At 34.4% G+C, this 13,105-nt stretch overlaps 1 protein-coding gene and 1 long non-coding RNA gene across 4 annotated transcripts in view; one reads left to right on the forward strand and one right to left on the reverse strand.

Annotated features, from left to right (window-relative positions):
• LOC110993954 (phosphatidylinositol 3,4,5-trisphosphate 3-phosphatase and dual-specificity protein phosphatase PTEN) overlaps positions 1–13,105 on the forward strand; it is a 54,416-nt gene that overhangs the window by 23,654 nt on the left and 17,657 nt on the right. The window lies entirely within an intron of this gene.
• LOC123690114 lies at positions 9,712–10,324 on the reverse strand. Its single transcript, XR_006750920.1, has 2 exons — positions 10,153–10,324; positions 9,712–9,860 (listed from the first exon to the last, which is right to left on the reverse strand). It is a non-coding gene; the product is annotated as an uncharacterized LOC123690114 (long non-coding RNA).

Genomic DNA, 13,105 nt, shown 5'->3' on the forward strand with positions numbered 1-13,105 from the left:
TGTTTTCCTTCGGCGTTAGAGCAAATGTTAAATGCGCACATAGAAAGAAACATATATAGCACATAGATATAATGAAAGTCCATTGGTGCACTGCCGGGGATCGAACCTACGACCTCAGATATGAGAGTCGCACGCTAAAGCCACTAGGCAACACTGCTCAATAAACAATTAAAAAGATTAACAGGATTGCAAATATTTTCTGGCCAGATTCAGATATTAGGTTCTTAGTAGAAGTGAATCGTAGTTGGGTTTTGTTCAGAGCCTAGACATAGTGATGTAGGCTTTTAATATTTTTTGAATATAGTTAAAAAGTGCGTCTTGCCACTCGGTTTTTAAATAAACTGGAGTCCCGGGTATAATAATTATCAAGAATGAAATTCTAAAATGAATATAGTGTATACATATGCAACATATATATTATGCTATATAAAATATATCATATAATTTATTAGCATAAGATATATATATTGCGTACATAAATTATGAGTAGCCGTTTTAATTTCAATCAAAAACTATGTGGGTGTACAATTATATGATTGATTAGTATTATAAATGTTAAGGCGTATAATTAATTCAAAAAGGCATTGCAACTTCTAAGGTCAGAATAAAACATTAAAACAAGCCCATGGTAATATATTAAAGTTGTAATGTAAAAAGGAATATTTGTTAATAATATATATAATAAATATCAAATTATTTTAGCGGGTGATTTAAAAATCTCGTGTTGTATTAGCAAATGTTTGCCTTGCACATCCGTTTGAGATTGATAATGAGAAAGATCCTTGCCCTTTTACCGTATTGTTAAACTTTGTAATGCCAAGTGCCGTCAAATAAAAAAACACAGTCTTGCTACAACCTCCTTAGGTCTCAGCATCAGATCTCTTTTTTTCTCTTTCTTATTATTCAATCTAATAGGCAAGTAGGTGATCAACCTTTGCCAATACGCCGTAGATTGGGTCAAGACATGTCGGTTTCCTCCAGATGATTTCCTTCACACATTGAAAGAAAGACCGTTGGCGCACAGCTGAGCTGGCTAAAGCCAAAATCAAACTTGATTAAATATTTATTCTTGAGTTTTTATATATGTCGTAATATTGGTCATTTGCTGAAGGAAAACATAGCGAGAAGTCTAGTACATATCGTACATACTTATCTCAAAAGAGCTTTAAACATCATTAAACATAAGTATGTACGCGTTATGTTGTGTTATATTACGTATCCTAAGACACAAAATTCGTGTGGCAGTCGCATACAAACTAAATAATAAAAACAAACAATCATAGGACTTTTGAGACGAACATTCAAAATTCCTCAACCGCTTGAACTGGCTTTCGGTCGCATCAAAACCGGTTTAGCATTTATCTACGAAGTATTGTATTGTACTTGCCTCTTTATAAACTCTTATTTATGGGTCATATAAGTATATTTGGTGAATAACGTTTATGGGAATCTATTTAACTGTGAAACTAATAATTTAGATTAAATGCGACCGTTTGAAATAGGCAGCTGCCGAGTTAATATGTAATAAAATAAATATAGTAAACCCTAACGTAGAAGAGGGCACGGAATAAATGTGGCGTATTTGGCTACACAATTTACCTTATCTCTTACTTCAATAAAAGGGACGTTATCATGTATGATCAAGCAGATTTTTCTTAAATTCAAATCACCTGCATCATGAGCATACCCCAACATACACACAACACCAAATTAGGGCGAACTTTGTTAAATGTATTGAATATGTTTTATTGGTTTTTCGGTTTTATTGGGTTCTTTGGTTGGATTGCAGTTAAATTTAATGCTTGTATAACACATAGGTTGTTTACATATTAAAATCAAAATGCATGTTTCGTTTATACAGCTGATTAATCTTCAGTAATTTCGGGTCAATGTACTTATATAAGTTAGGCTTACTAGGTAAAGCGCTAAGCTATGTTCAGCATAATATCTTAGTAATAGAAGGTCAATCGTAACTAAGTTCAAAGTCGTGTAAATTTTTTTGTGAGTTTTGATAAGGTTATCGGGATTAGAACAGGGATGAATAGAAATGTCTTAAATTCTGTTCATTTGAAATCCAGTCTACAGTTGCAATATTAGCCATGACTTCTATATCTGTCTTTGATAATTTGTCTTTATTAAACATAGACGTAGACATAATATTGATTACTAAACACACACACAGATACAAAAAATAATGACAAAATATGGAAAAAAAAAGGAAAAGGTACATTTAAGTGTGTAATGTGTGTGTGTATTGTAACTGGCCTTGGCTCAGCATCATTCTGTGGAGCAGACGTATTCCACAGCGCTGGTCATTCTGCCAGAGACCACAACAGTTAGTTTATTTCCCTCAGACGCGAAAAAATAATAATAATGTACTTAATATTATTAATAGTAGAAAAAAATAATATAAGTAAAAATTTATAGTGTAAGTAAAGAAGTATGTAAAAGTTACTTATTTGTTGTATGTAAAAGTTACCTATATAGTAAATAGTATTATTGGTGATCAACCTTCGTGGATACATAGCGTTCATATATATTCAATTCCAGCCGTTTATTTTTTTATATTGACCAGTCTAGCCAATGTGAAAGTGTAGACAAACGGTCGCCCTGAGTGCCCTTCCTTATGATAACGCTGATAGCATATCAGTCGACGCTTAGGGTGATTGCAGATTGCCGCTTATCGGGCAAACTGAGAAGCACTATTCCGAGCTAGTCTAGCTATCTTAATAATGAAACTTTATTTAAACCGTATTATATTTTTTATTTAATAAATTAAAAGAGGAGATTACTGTGCAGGATGCTCATCAGATGATAAGTGATAGTTCCCATGGAGACTAAGAATTGGTACGCTCTTTTCTTGAAGTACCTACCCTGAGACGAATGGGTTCGGAAACACTTCAGTGGGTAGCTGGTTCCACATAGTTGTGGTGAGCGGAAAAAACTTGTGAAACGACGAACGTCGAGGCGATACGGGTGGTTTTTCGTATTCTGCCTCGACGTTTGATGATTTATTTATTTATTTACACACATTATCATTACAGCCTATGCCAATACGACAATGTGGAGAAACGTTTAATAAAAATATAATAATGTTCATAAAAATCAGACACATAATTTGCACAATATCGCTACTGTGAATTCACTCTGCGAACATACAAATGTCGATAGTATCGGAGACAGCATTTAGTAACGGGGATCTGTGCATGTCATGTGGTGATCAAACTTAGCAGCAGGTTTCTACCCTCAATATGAAGAATTGTATTTCCTAAATACCCTCGTATTTTTTATCGTGCTTCTGATGACTAGAAGTCCTTGAAGAAAAGAAAAATAATTCTTATTGACTTAGTTACACGAAACACGTGATTGTGATCGTATAAGATTTGTTTGTTTGCTCATATACTCAGGTAATGCAAGTAAAATACGGTATATTAGTTTAAAGTTATGAGTGCTCTTTTAAATGGTCTCTTCACTGAGCCAGGCTTTGTTATTTAATAATAATTACGCTACAAACCTAAACGGGGTTTGGCCTCAGTTTGTATCTGTTTTTTTATCAGATTTATTTCATAGTTGGATTAATCGGTGCATGGCCGGGGATCGAACCTTCACAGATGAGAGTCGCACGCTGTAGTTACTAGGCTAATACTCCTTTTACTAACTTTAATCTAACCAAATTTATTAATAAGGATATTAATAAAGGTATCATTTCACTGCTTACAGAATACATTTAAAAATGATTTTTCGAATATATGAGTGTTTAAGAGACTTTCAATGCACAAAGTATATAATAATATAATAATAATATAATAATAATATAAAATATAATAATAATATAATATTAATTAAATTTGCCGTAAACCGCAAGCGTTTAGAGTTCGATTTGCGATTATTATACCATTTACTTGACGCGTGACCGCTATCTTGCTCACCGCAGCTGAATAAGGATGTTTCCGCGTACTATGAGCGTTTTACTTGGTATTATATACTGTTCTAATTACAACGTTTTACTAGCTTGGCGATTCTAAACCAACTGCAGGCCGTTTGAGGGCCCGATTTTTCTAAGTATAAAGTATACTTGCACATTTATTTTATTGAGTTAGGGGCTTTCACAATGTATGAATAAAGTACCAAATTGCTATGCAACACATAAATTATTTGGAAGGTAAAAGTTCCTAATAAGAAACTTCGCGTTTCATGACGATTAGCGCTATCTGACAGTCGTGAAACGCAACAAACAATAGTTTATCCTACCAATAAGTAATAAATAGCTTATAACTTATCCGGTCATTGTGAAACAAAACCTTAGACGTTTTGGGTTGTAAGACTCCCGAATCCCAAGCCTTATAAAGTTTAGAACCTTAAAATAATACAACTTTATTTACATCATAATTGAGCAGTGTTGTCTTCGTGCGACCCTGAGGTCGTAGAATCTAACCCCGCTTGAACAACTATTGGCTTTTCTGTCTGTGTGCATTTAACGCTCAGTGAAGGAAAACATCGTGAGGAAACCGGCTTGTCTTAAATCAATCGAGATGTGTCAGACAGAAGGCCACTGCTGATCACCCACTTGTCTATGAGATAATCATGATGCAAGAAGCGAACGCTATCTGGGCCAAGACCCTTTTGGTGATGCCTAAATTACTAAGTTAGTCTGTGTGTAAAGAGACAATTGATGAGCTCAAAATAAATAGATGACTGTGTCAGGTACAGAAGATAAGTCTACCTATTTGAAAAAAACATATATAATAATCTGAGGCTAAGTGCGCAAGAGTTGTATCGCCAAACAACATATCACAAAACGGGAGAACTAATTTAAAGAACAAATTATTTATGTGTTACTACTCTGTCAAAGCCAGACGTAAATATAAAAAATAATGATAATGCAGTTTAAAATGATGCAGGATTGTAGCTTAACTGGTTTTTGTGAGTTACATTTCTGTTGTACACAATAATAAATTATAAATAGTAATGAGGTGATGGTCCCCCAACCGAACAGGTTAAAAACACTGATACAATGTAGTAGGTAGGCTTGTAGGTATCACAATTAATTTACCAAATCAACGTAAGTAAAAAGATTGAGATTGCAATGGGGAAGCTAACACTGGAGACTTCTAGACTCTATAGACGGACCGCATGCTGCTGCCGTGACCTACTGCTCTAGAGTTTCCATACTAAATTCATATCTGCAATACACGGACCTCCCGAGCAGTTTCTGAGAGGTCCGAGCAATCGCTCTGCGGTCGAGTTTCGCCATGCGGTCGACTGCTTCGATCTGCTGGAACCGCCATACACGGACCGCTACAAGCGATACTCCCTCCCTGCTTCGCGCTGAGTTCCAATCCCTTCCTCTCGGCAGGCAACCATGACTAACTAATTCATCAAATGAAACCACGGATATTTAAATTTATTTTATTATTTATAAAAACTTTTTAGAGTCATCTCTCTTTTGCCAGGTCAGCTAGTAGATTAATAAATAATGATTACTGAAACCTTGTTACATACTTGCACATAATATTGCACTTTTAAACATAGCATCTTTGAATGGAAATGAAATCTTCATGAAATCATTGTAACAAGTGTGGGTCGAGTTAATCAATCGTTATCGTTTATATTATAATTGCTAGATACAAAGTCCATTGTCATTGAGATGCTAATCTCATTGGAAAGTTTCGCATCGGACCGGTTTCCTCATGGATGTGAACTAAAAAAGAAATTTTTAAAAAGGCCCGAACGTTTATTTGTAAAATCCTCTTGATTTCATCTGATCTCCTGAGAAGTGCTTAACCAATGATTTTTTCGTATCTAACGGTCGTATTTTTTTATATGGGCAGTGAGGCCCAAAGATTTCTCTGAATACTATAGGATTATATAAAACACTATACAATATTACTATCCTGGGGCACGTAGACCACTCCTCAATTATTTATATATTCTGGCCAACCAGTCAAGTCTACACAGCCCCGTCAGATGATCCCTTCATCACGTGACATGGCTACCTCTGTTTCTCCATCTCGGAGCTTCCATTTAGTCGTTAAAGTTGTCCATTTCTCACGACTTGCTCTAGTCATGTGTTGACCTTGACCTGTTATTTTCTGTAAAACATCCCATTTGTGATTACAAAAAATCCCGTATAAAAAATCTTTTAGTGAAGCACACCATTTTTTGTGTGTCTTTAATGACTTACTTTTAGCAATATTCGTAGAATGCAAAATCAGTAGATATAATTTTTTTTGTTAATATGGCCGAAACAACTTTTTTCGAGTCAGCCAGTATTTTTATTGATTCATTTGTTTTCCTGCCAAGTCAGATTCATATATTGTAATATAATTATTTTTTGGATGTTATGCCTAATCAAGAAAAAGTAACTCAGTATATACACAGATTTAACCGACTATGTGTCAAATTTCAAGATTTTTTGGTTGACCGATTGTCAAATGTTCTAGTCATGGCGGCAATAATTTGCTAACTTGTATTTGAGTTACTCAATTTGTACATTAGGAAATTGAATATAAATTTATTCACATTACTCATTTTTAAAAGACATCGTACCGAAAACCTATTACCGCAGCGGTAATGAACTAATAATTGGACGGAATCTTCCTATAATACAGCCATTATTTGCCTTCGGAAGCCTTACGTAGGTGACAGTTGAATGATTAAAGCGTGTGATTATAGCAACATAGTTATGTTCCGACTAGTTTCACATTGTATGAAAAAAAAAATTTTTACCTTAAATTTCCCGGCTATGTACCAATAGACTTTCTTTCTATGTGCGTATTTTAGAAAAATACATTTTTCTAAATGTAAGATTTAATAACTAGTCTTGTTATTCAATAGATCAAATAAATAAATAAATAAAATATAAGATGACATTTGCATGCCTATTCATATGTGGCGGATTTTTGTAATTTATGTAACTAATTGTAAGACTATTCTAGCAAATAAACGATTTGACTTTGACTTTTAATTCGCTCCGTGTTCGGATAAGATAGTATTAAAACGCCCTAACTGTAAAATTGTTGATCGTTCTGTTCGTTGACTGAGTGTAAAATTGTATTTGAAACTAGCTGACTCCGCGCACTTTGTTTTGGCGCAATCAGGCGACTGAATCAAGAAATTCCGTAACGCCGTATCAGTTTAATAAACCTAACACACGACGACGTAATATTGGTGCGACCAATACGCGTTAGAGTGAGACGGTCTGCTTATGTGTGTTAGTCTGAGTCTGGTAGAGTGATATATTGATTTAATAGCAAAGAAAAAAAATACTGCATTAATAAAAAAAATAATGATTAGTTGATGAAAAATGTTATGCAATATCTTTACCGCGGCAGTCCCCGAGTACCACAGGTTTTTTTAAATAAAATTATGGTACCCAACACTGTACAATCTTTTAGTCTGCGCTGTTGAAGTTGAAGAGGCTTCTAAAAAATTCCATTTTTGAATTTAAACAAAAGGGAACTGTCAAAACGCCGAACAAGGTAGAAGGGTGAAAATTGGACCTTGAAACGATTTTTACAGGTTGAGTGAGGGTTATCCACCTGTGAAGTATTGTCTGAGTGCCTTCAGTGCTCCGGTGCATTAGCTTTGTGCTTTCCGTTATTTTTGAGAGGCCGAAATCGGAGGGCGCTGAGTATCTAGTAAACATTACGAGTAACTAAAAGTTACGGTTGTAAAAAGCTTGACTAATCGAAAACATTTTTTTTACAGTTCTAACGCATTCCATACAATATGTATGTATAGTAATATAGGGTTTATGTATTTTTAATTGCAAAAAAAACAAACAAAAATTTGAAAAAAATGTGTTTTATCAATTAATATACAAATTAGGTATAACACAAGAGCAGTGTTGGCCTAGTGGCTTCTGCGTGCGACTCTCATATCTGAGGTAGTAGGTTCGATCCCGGGCCAATGGACTTTCTTTCTATGCATTTAACATTTGCTCGAACGGTGAAGGAAAACATCTTGAGGAAACCGATATGTCTTACACCCAAAAAGTCGACGACGCGTGTTAGGTACTGGAGGCTGATCACCTACTTGCCTATTAGATTTAAAAATGATCATGAAACAGATTCAGAAATCTGAGGCCAGGACCTAAAGAGGTTGCTACAACCTCCAGCCACTGATATATTTTATACAAATTAGAAGAGAAGTGAGCAGATTCTTATAGAGAAAAACTATTCGGACGACGCGATGATAAAGTTTTCCATTGAAAGAAAATAAGTTTTTTATTTCAATAGCTATTTGATTTAACTTATTTGTTCTAGTCAGTTTTTAATCTTGATTATAAATATTAATGTCGTTAATTTGATTAAAGTCCAACTATAGTCTAGACATTAATAAGTTATATTCATTTATATTTTTATAATAATTTAATTATAAAAATATAAATGCGTTGCGGTCCATAAATATTAATTGCAGATACTGCAATTAATTTCACTGCATTTGAATAATCCAAACTGATGGGGATGGCTATTGAAAAGTGTAATTTTGTAATCATTATTGTATATTGTAAGAGGTATATTGGTAGTGATGACGACTAAAAATCTTAGGCCAGACCTTAATGCGGAATTCTCTTTTTTATAGAACAGGGGGCAAACGGGCAGGAGGCTCACCTGATGTTAAGTGATACCGCCGCCCATGGACACACGATGCTAGAAGGGCTCGCGAGTGCGTTGCCGGCCTTTTAAGAATTTTTATGCTCTTTTCTAAAGTTATATTTCTGTAGTACCTTTAGTACCTATGCAATTTTGTGTTTAGAAAATTAAACTGAATAACCTAATTCGTGTTTCTAGATTTTGAATTGTTAAGAAAATTTCTTTTAACCCGGTAATGGTTCCGCGTTATAAGGTTGAGTCTCAGATACCTGTCTCTTTTGGTGCCGGGTTTGCCCCGCCGTGTGCATTTTTTTTGCTTTTCTGAGACCATCTATGGGATGTTCTATCTTGTTATAAGTCACAACCCATTTTTATCTTTGTTAATTGGTTAATTATTCAGAAACAACTGTAGTTAATTTATATTCTTATGGCGCTTCTAAACGGGCCATGTTTTGCTGCAATTGATGGCTGCAACACATGGCCCGGCAACATTGCAAACAATGTCAGCCACACTATGCAATGTTGCAGTAATGTCCCGGCCATATAGCCAAACATGTTTTGTGTAGCCACTTATGGCCGATATGGCCCCGATGGGTTGCCGAACGATCGCTAGGCTATCGAATTCAACTGCAATATTGCACAGCCAGTTCTATTGTTGTTTCAGTCACTCTCTTTGTTATGGCATAGTGTATCCTTTTCTACGCGACATGAAGTTTGCTATGAGTGAAGTGTGCCTGTTGCTATATTCTGTGTTTTGCGATCAGCTGCATTTTGACAACTACGTTAAAATGGTTACTGGTCTAACAAGACAATTACTGATTTTACTGAAGAAATACATTTGCACCCCGAGTTGTGGGATATAAAAACCGGCTCATACAAAGATAGAAATTCTAAAAAAGATGCATGGAATGAAATCGCTGAAAAGTTTGGCATAACAAGTAACTAGGCTTACAAAAAATTCAGAAGCCTAAGAACTTACGCAAATAATGAGGAGAAAAAGAAGAAAAGTGGTAGTGCTGGCGGTAAAACAGTAAAGTGGTTTGCTTAAGATGCGATATCGTTTCTCTTTACTCAAAATACCACGAATATAGGATTACATAGTGAAAATGAAAACTTCTAACGTAAGTATCTTTAATAAAATATTTTAGTCATTATAAATGTACATATCTCTGTATTACGTATGTATCATATCGATTGATAAATTGAACTTCTTCCCTCGAAATCTTTTGCAACTTGTTTCCATTCTGTTACTCCTGACGGCATCTGAAAGGCTTAAAGATATACTAAAAATTTTATGCATTCACAGGCGACTGAAGCTACATACTGACATCAGTGCTGACCCACGTGAAGTCGTAGAATCAGAAACAACCGACACTTTGGAAGCCGTCGATACTACTCCAAAACCACGTACTAAAAGGCTCAAAATATTATACGCGATGCTGGCGAAAATAAAAACGAATATGCTGCTACTAGATACCTATTATTATTTAATTTAAAAAGTACATAATAGTTACTACCTATGCGTAACATATTTAATAAACCTATGTTAACTTACCTTGATGTATTATTTTAATCCTTCTATAATAGCTGTACACACCTCTTGTATAAAAGTTGAAATCTAACACTCGGAACAGGTACATAAAACTTTTAAATGAATCTCCTGTTGCCAAAAACCGTAGAGTTATCGCAAATCTCGTGATGGCGATGAAACAGGTATTGCTGTTCTCATGTTTATATCATTTCTTTTTATTTTTGGTCCAATTTTGTTTAAGAGAAAGTCAAAGTCGCCTTTTGAAATTCTAGCCAAGTTCTTGAATAATTTATTATCAAGGCTTATTACTGCTAGACTCAAATTGTCTACAGTTTCACGCCTATTTAAATAAGGTCGAATCCTCAATCTCTTCTTTTTCTGTTCTTTTAAAATTAATATAAGCTGCTGCGACAAGTGTGATTTCATCAGCCATTGTTGCCGGTATGTGTGGCCCGTTTAGGAGTCTGCATCATGGGCCATACTATTGCTGACATATTGCAACACATGGCCCGGCCATAGATTGCTCGGCCATCATCTGCATTAAAACATTTTTGTGATGGCCGGACAATTAATTGCCAATAGTGCAGCCATCAATTGCAGAAAAACATGGCCCGTTTAGAAGCGCCATTATAGAAACACTCAAGGAAGAAAATACATATGAGTGACGTCTATTTTCTTCTGTTTTAGTGTCCTGTATTTATGTTGCCACATACATCAAAATCTTACAGAAATTACTACACAATATAGTATGTACATTTTTCGTGTGTATCTACAATCAAGGTACGCCTTAAAAATACGCATGGACAAAATGAGCGTCCATATTTATGATACAAATACTAGATACGTCTGATCGTGATACGTTAAGATGCTATTTGATTTAAATGTGTTAATACAGATACAGAAGTCTGAGGCCCAAACCTAAAAAGTTTTTAGCGTCACTGATTTTCTTTATAAATTTGAATACAAGACGGATTCTGGCACAATTTATTCGTACAAAGCCATAAATTGTGTCATTTCCAAACTCTTGTCTTGACAAACATCAGAAATGACCTTGTCATAGAGTTCTCATGGAGTAATTAAATTGTTCATAAATATTAAAGGGTTTAGAGTAGTTTAATAGAACTGGTACTATTTGGTTCGTGGGAGGCTCTTCCGGTTTTGTCCCGTTTGGGTTCGCTCAGGTAAAAGGTTTTGAATCCTTGTGTTCGGTATTCGAGTTTTTTTAGAGGGATTTTTTTATGGCTTCGTGTAAGCGGCCTCTCTGCGGTGAGTTGCGGTATGTACGGTTTTACACTGTTAAATCAAAACCTAATATTGCAATAAAAAAAATATTTCTTTACAATACTGTTGGTTATCAAAATAAGGGCGCAGAACTGACGCGAATTTGACCATAACTCTTCGTCTTTAAAACTCATTTTAATCACCAATTATGTTAGGTATGCTTGTAAGATTATGCCTCGAATAATTATATTATATTGCAAAATTATTGAAAATATTCGGAAGGAATTATATCATCCATAAATAAAATTTACTGTCACAGTTTGTAAGCCAACCCTTCCAAAACGGCTTAACTGATTTTTATATGTTTGTACGGTTTGAGAATAATACTCTTATAACCCTTAATTTACACTACTAATCTAATAAATACACGCAAAGGAACACACAAAAAAATAATTAAAACATTTGGAGAGAAAAAAGGGAATCAGGTACATTTAAGTGTGTAATGTGTGTGTGTATTGTAACTGGCCGAGGCTCAGCATCATTCTGTGGAGCAGACGTGTTCTACAGCGTTGGTCATTCTGCCAGAGACCACAACAGTTGGTTTTCGCGTTAGACGCAAAAATACTATTGTAATAATAATAATTGTAAAAAATTAAAAGTAAAGAAGTCTTGAAAGTTTTGTGTGTAAGAGTGTAAATAAATAAAAATAATTGTTACTGAAACTACTACTGTAAGAAATAGATAATTTTTTTTTTTGGGTGGATTAAAACTAGTAGATTTTTTTTGAGTAGGTAGATGAACAACATAATGAGCATTGGTAAACTCTTAATTTGGAAAAATAATTTGCTGGGACAGCAGATTTTATACATATTTAGCGGGATTGACTGTTATTAGTATATCTACTATATAAATACAAATGAATCGCAAAATAGCTGAACTCAAAACTCGATGACGGCTAGAGAGATTCGAGTATTTTTTATTTATGCTCAGAACTCAGGATAGTTTTTATGAAGAATATTAAAAATGGTTGCGTTAGTTTTATTTATTTTTTGTTTTTTATTGAGAAACGAACAGTCTATAGGATAGCATAGAAAAATGTTTGCTAGTAGATTGCTACTAAAGAGGTTGGCTAAGTAAAAAGTCATTATAATCCAAACGAAGTTCGCGGGGGCAGCTTGTTTCAATAAATTGTAGATATTAATGATTATGTTGAAACTATTAACGATTAATCATACAAAACGTTAGATTACAAAGCTCCATTTAGGTGTTATTATAACTAAAATCACCTAAACAGATGCTTAAAAGATGTGGGACAGTTTAAAGCGGTGTTTCCCAACCTTTTTTGTCCCATGCCCCCTCCTTAGCCTTCCAAAAATTCTTCTGTAACATAAGCACTGAAGTTACTAAAATTGTAGGTTTTTGGAAGAAATCAGTAGGTAGTTGTTAAGGAATCATAGTACTTAAGTAAATTAAATTAAATCAGGTGAGTCTCTGAAAGAAAAACTGAAATTTAAAATCTAATTAATTTTAATATCTTCAATTAGCCTTTAATCAAATAACCCGTTGTGGGCCGTGGGCTCCATGTTGAAAAACATTGAAGGACAAAAAATAATGTACAGTAAAATACAGAGAAGGAAATACTGCCAGTATTAAAGGTTACTGTCACGGGGACCAACCAAACTTTTTAAATTTGTTTAAATTTTCTTTTATCAATTTTTAATTATTATTTCTATACATAATATTGTGAAAACTGTGT

Source organism: Pieris rapae, chromosome 21 (assembly GCF_905147795.1).
Source record: "Pieris rapae chromosome 21, ilPieRapa1.1, whole genome shotgun sequence".
Taxonomy (NCBI): domain Eukaryota; kingdom Metazoa; phylum Arthropoda; class Insecta; order Lepidoptera; family Pieridae; genus Pieris; species Pieris rapae.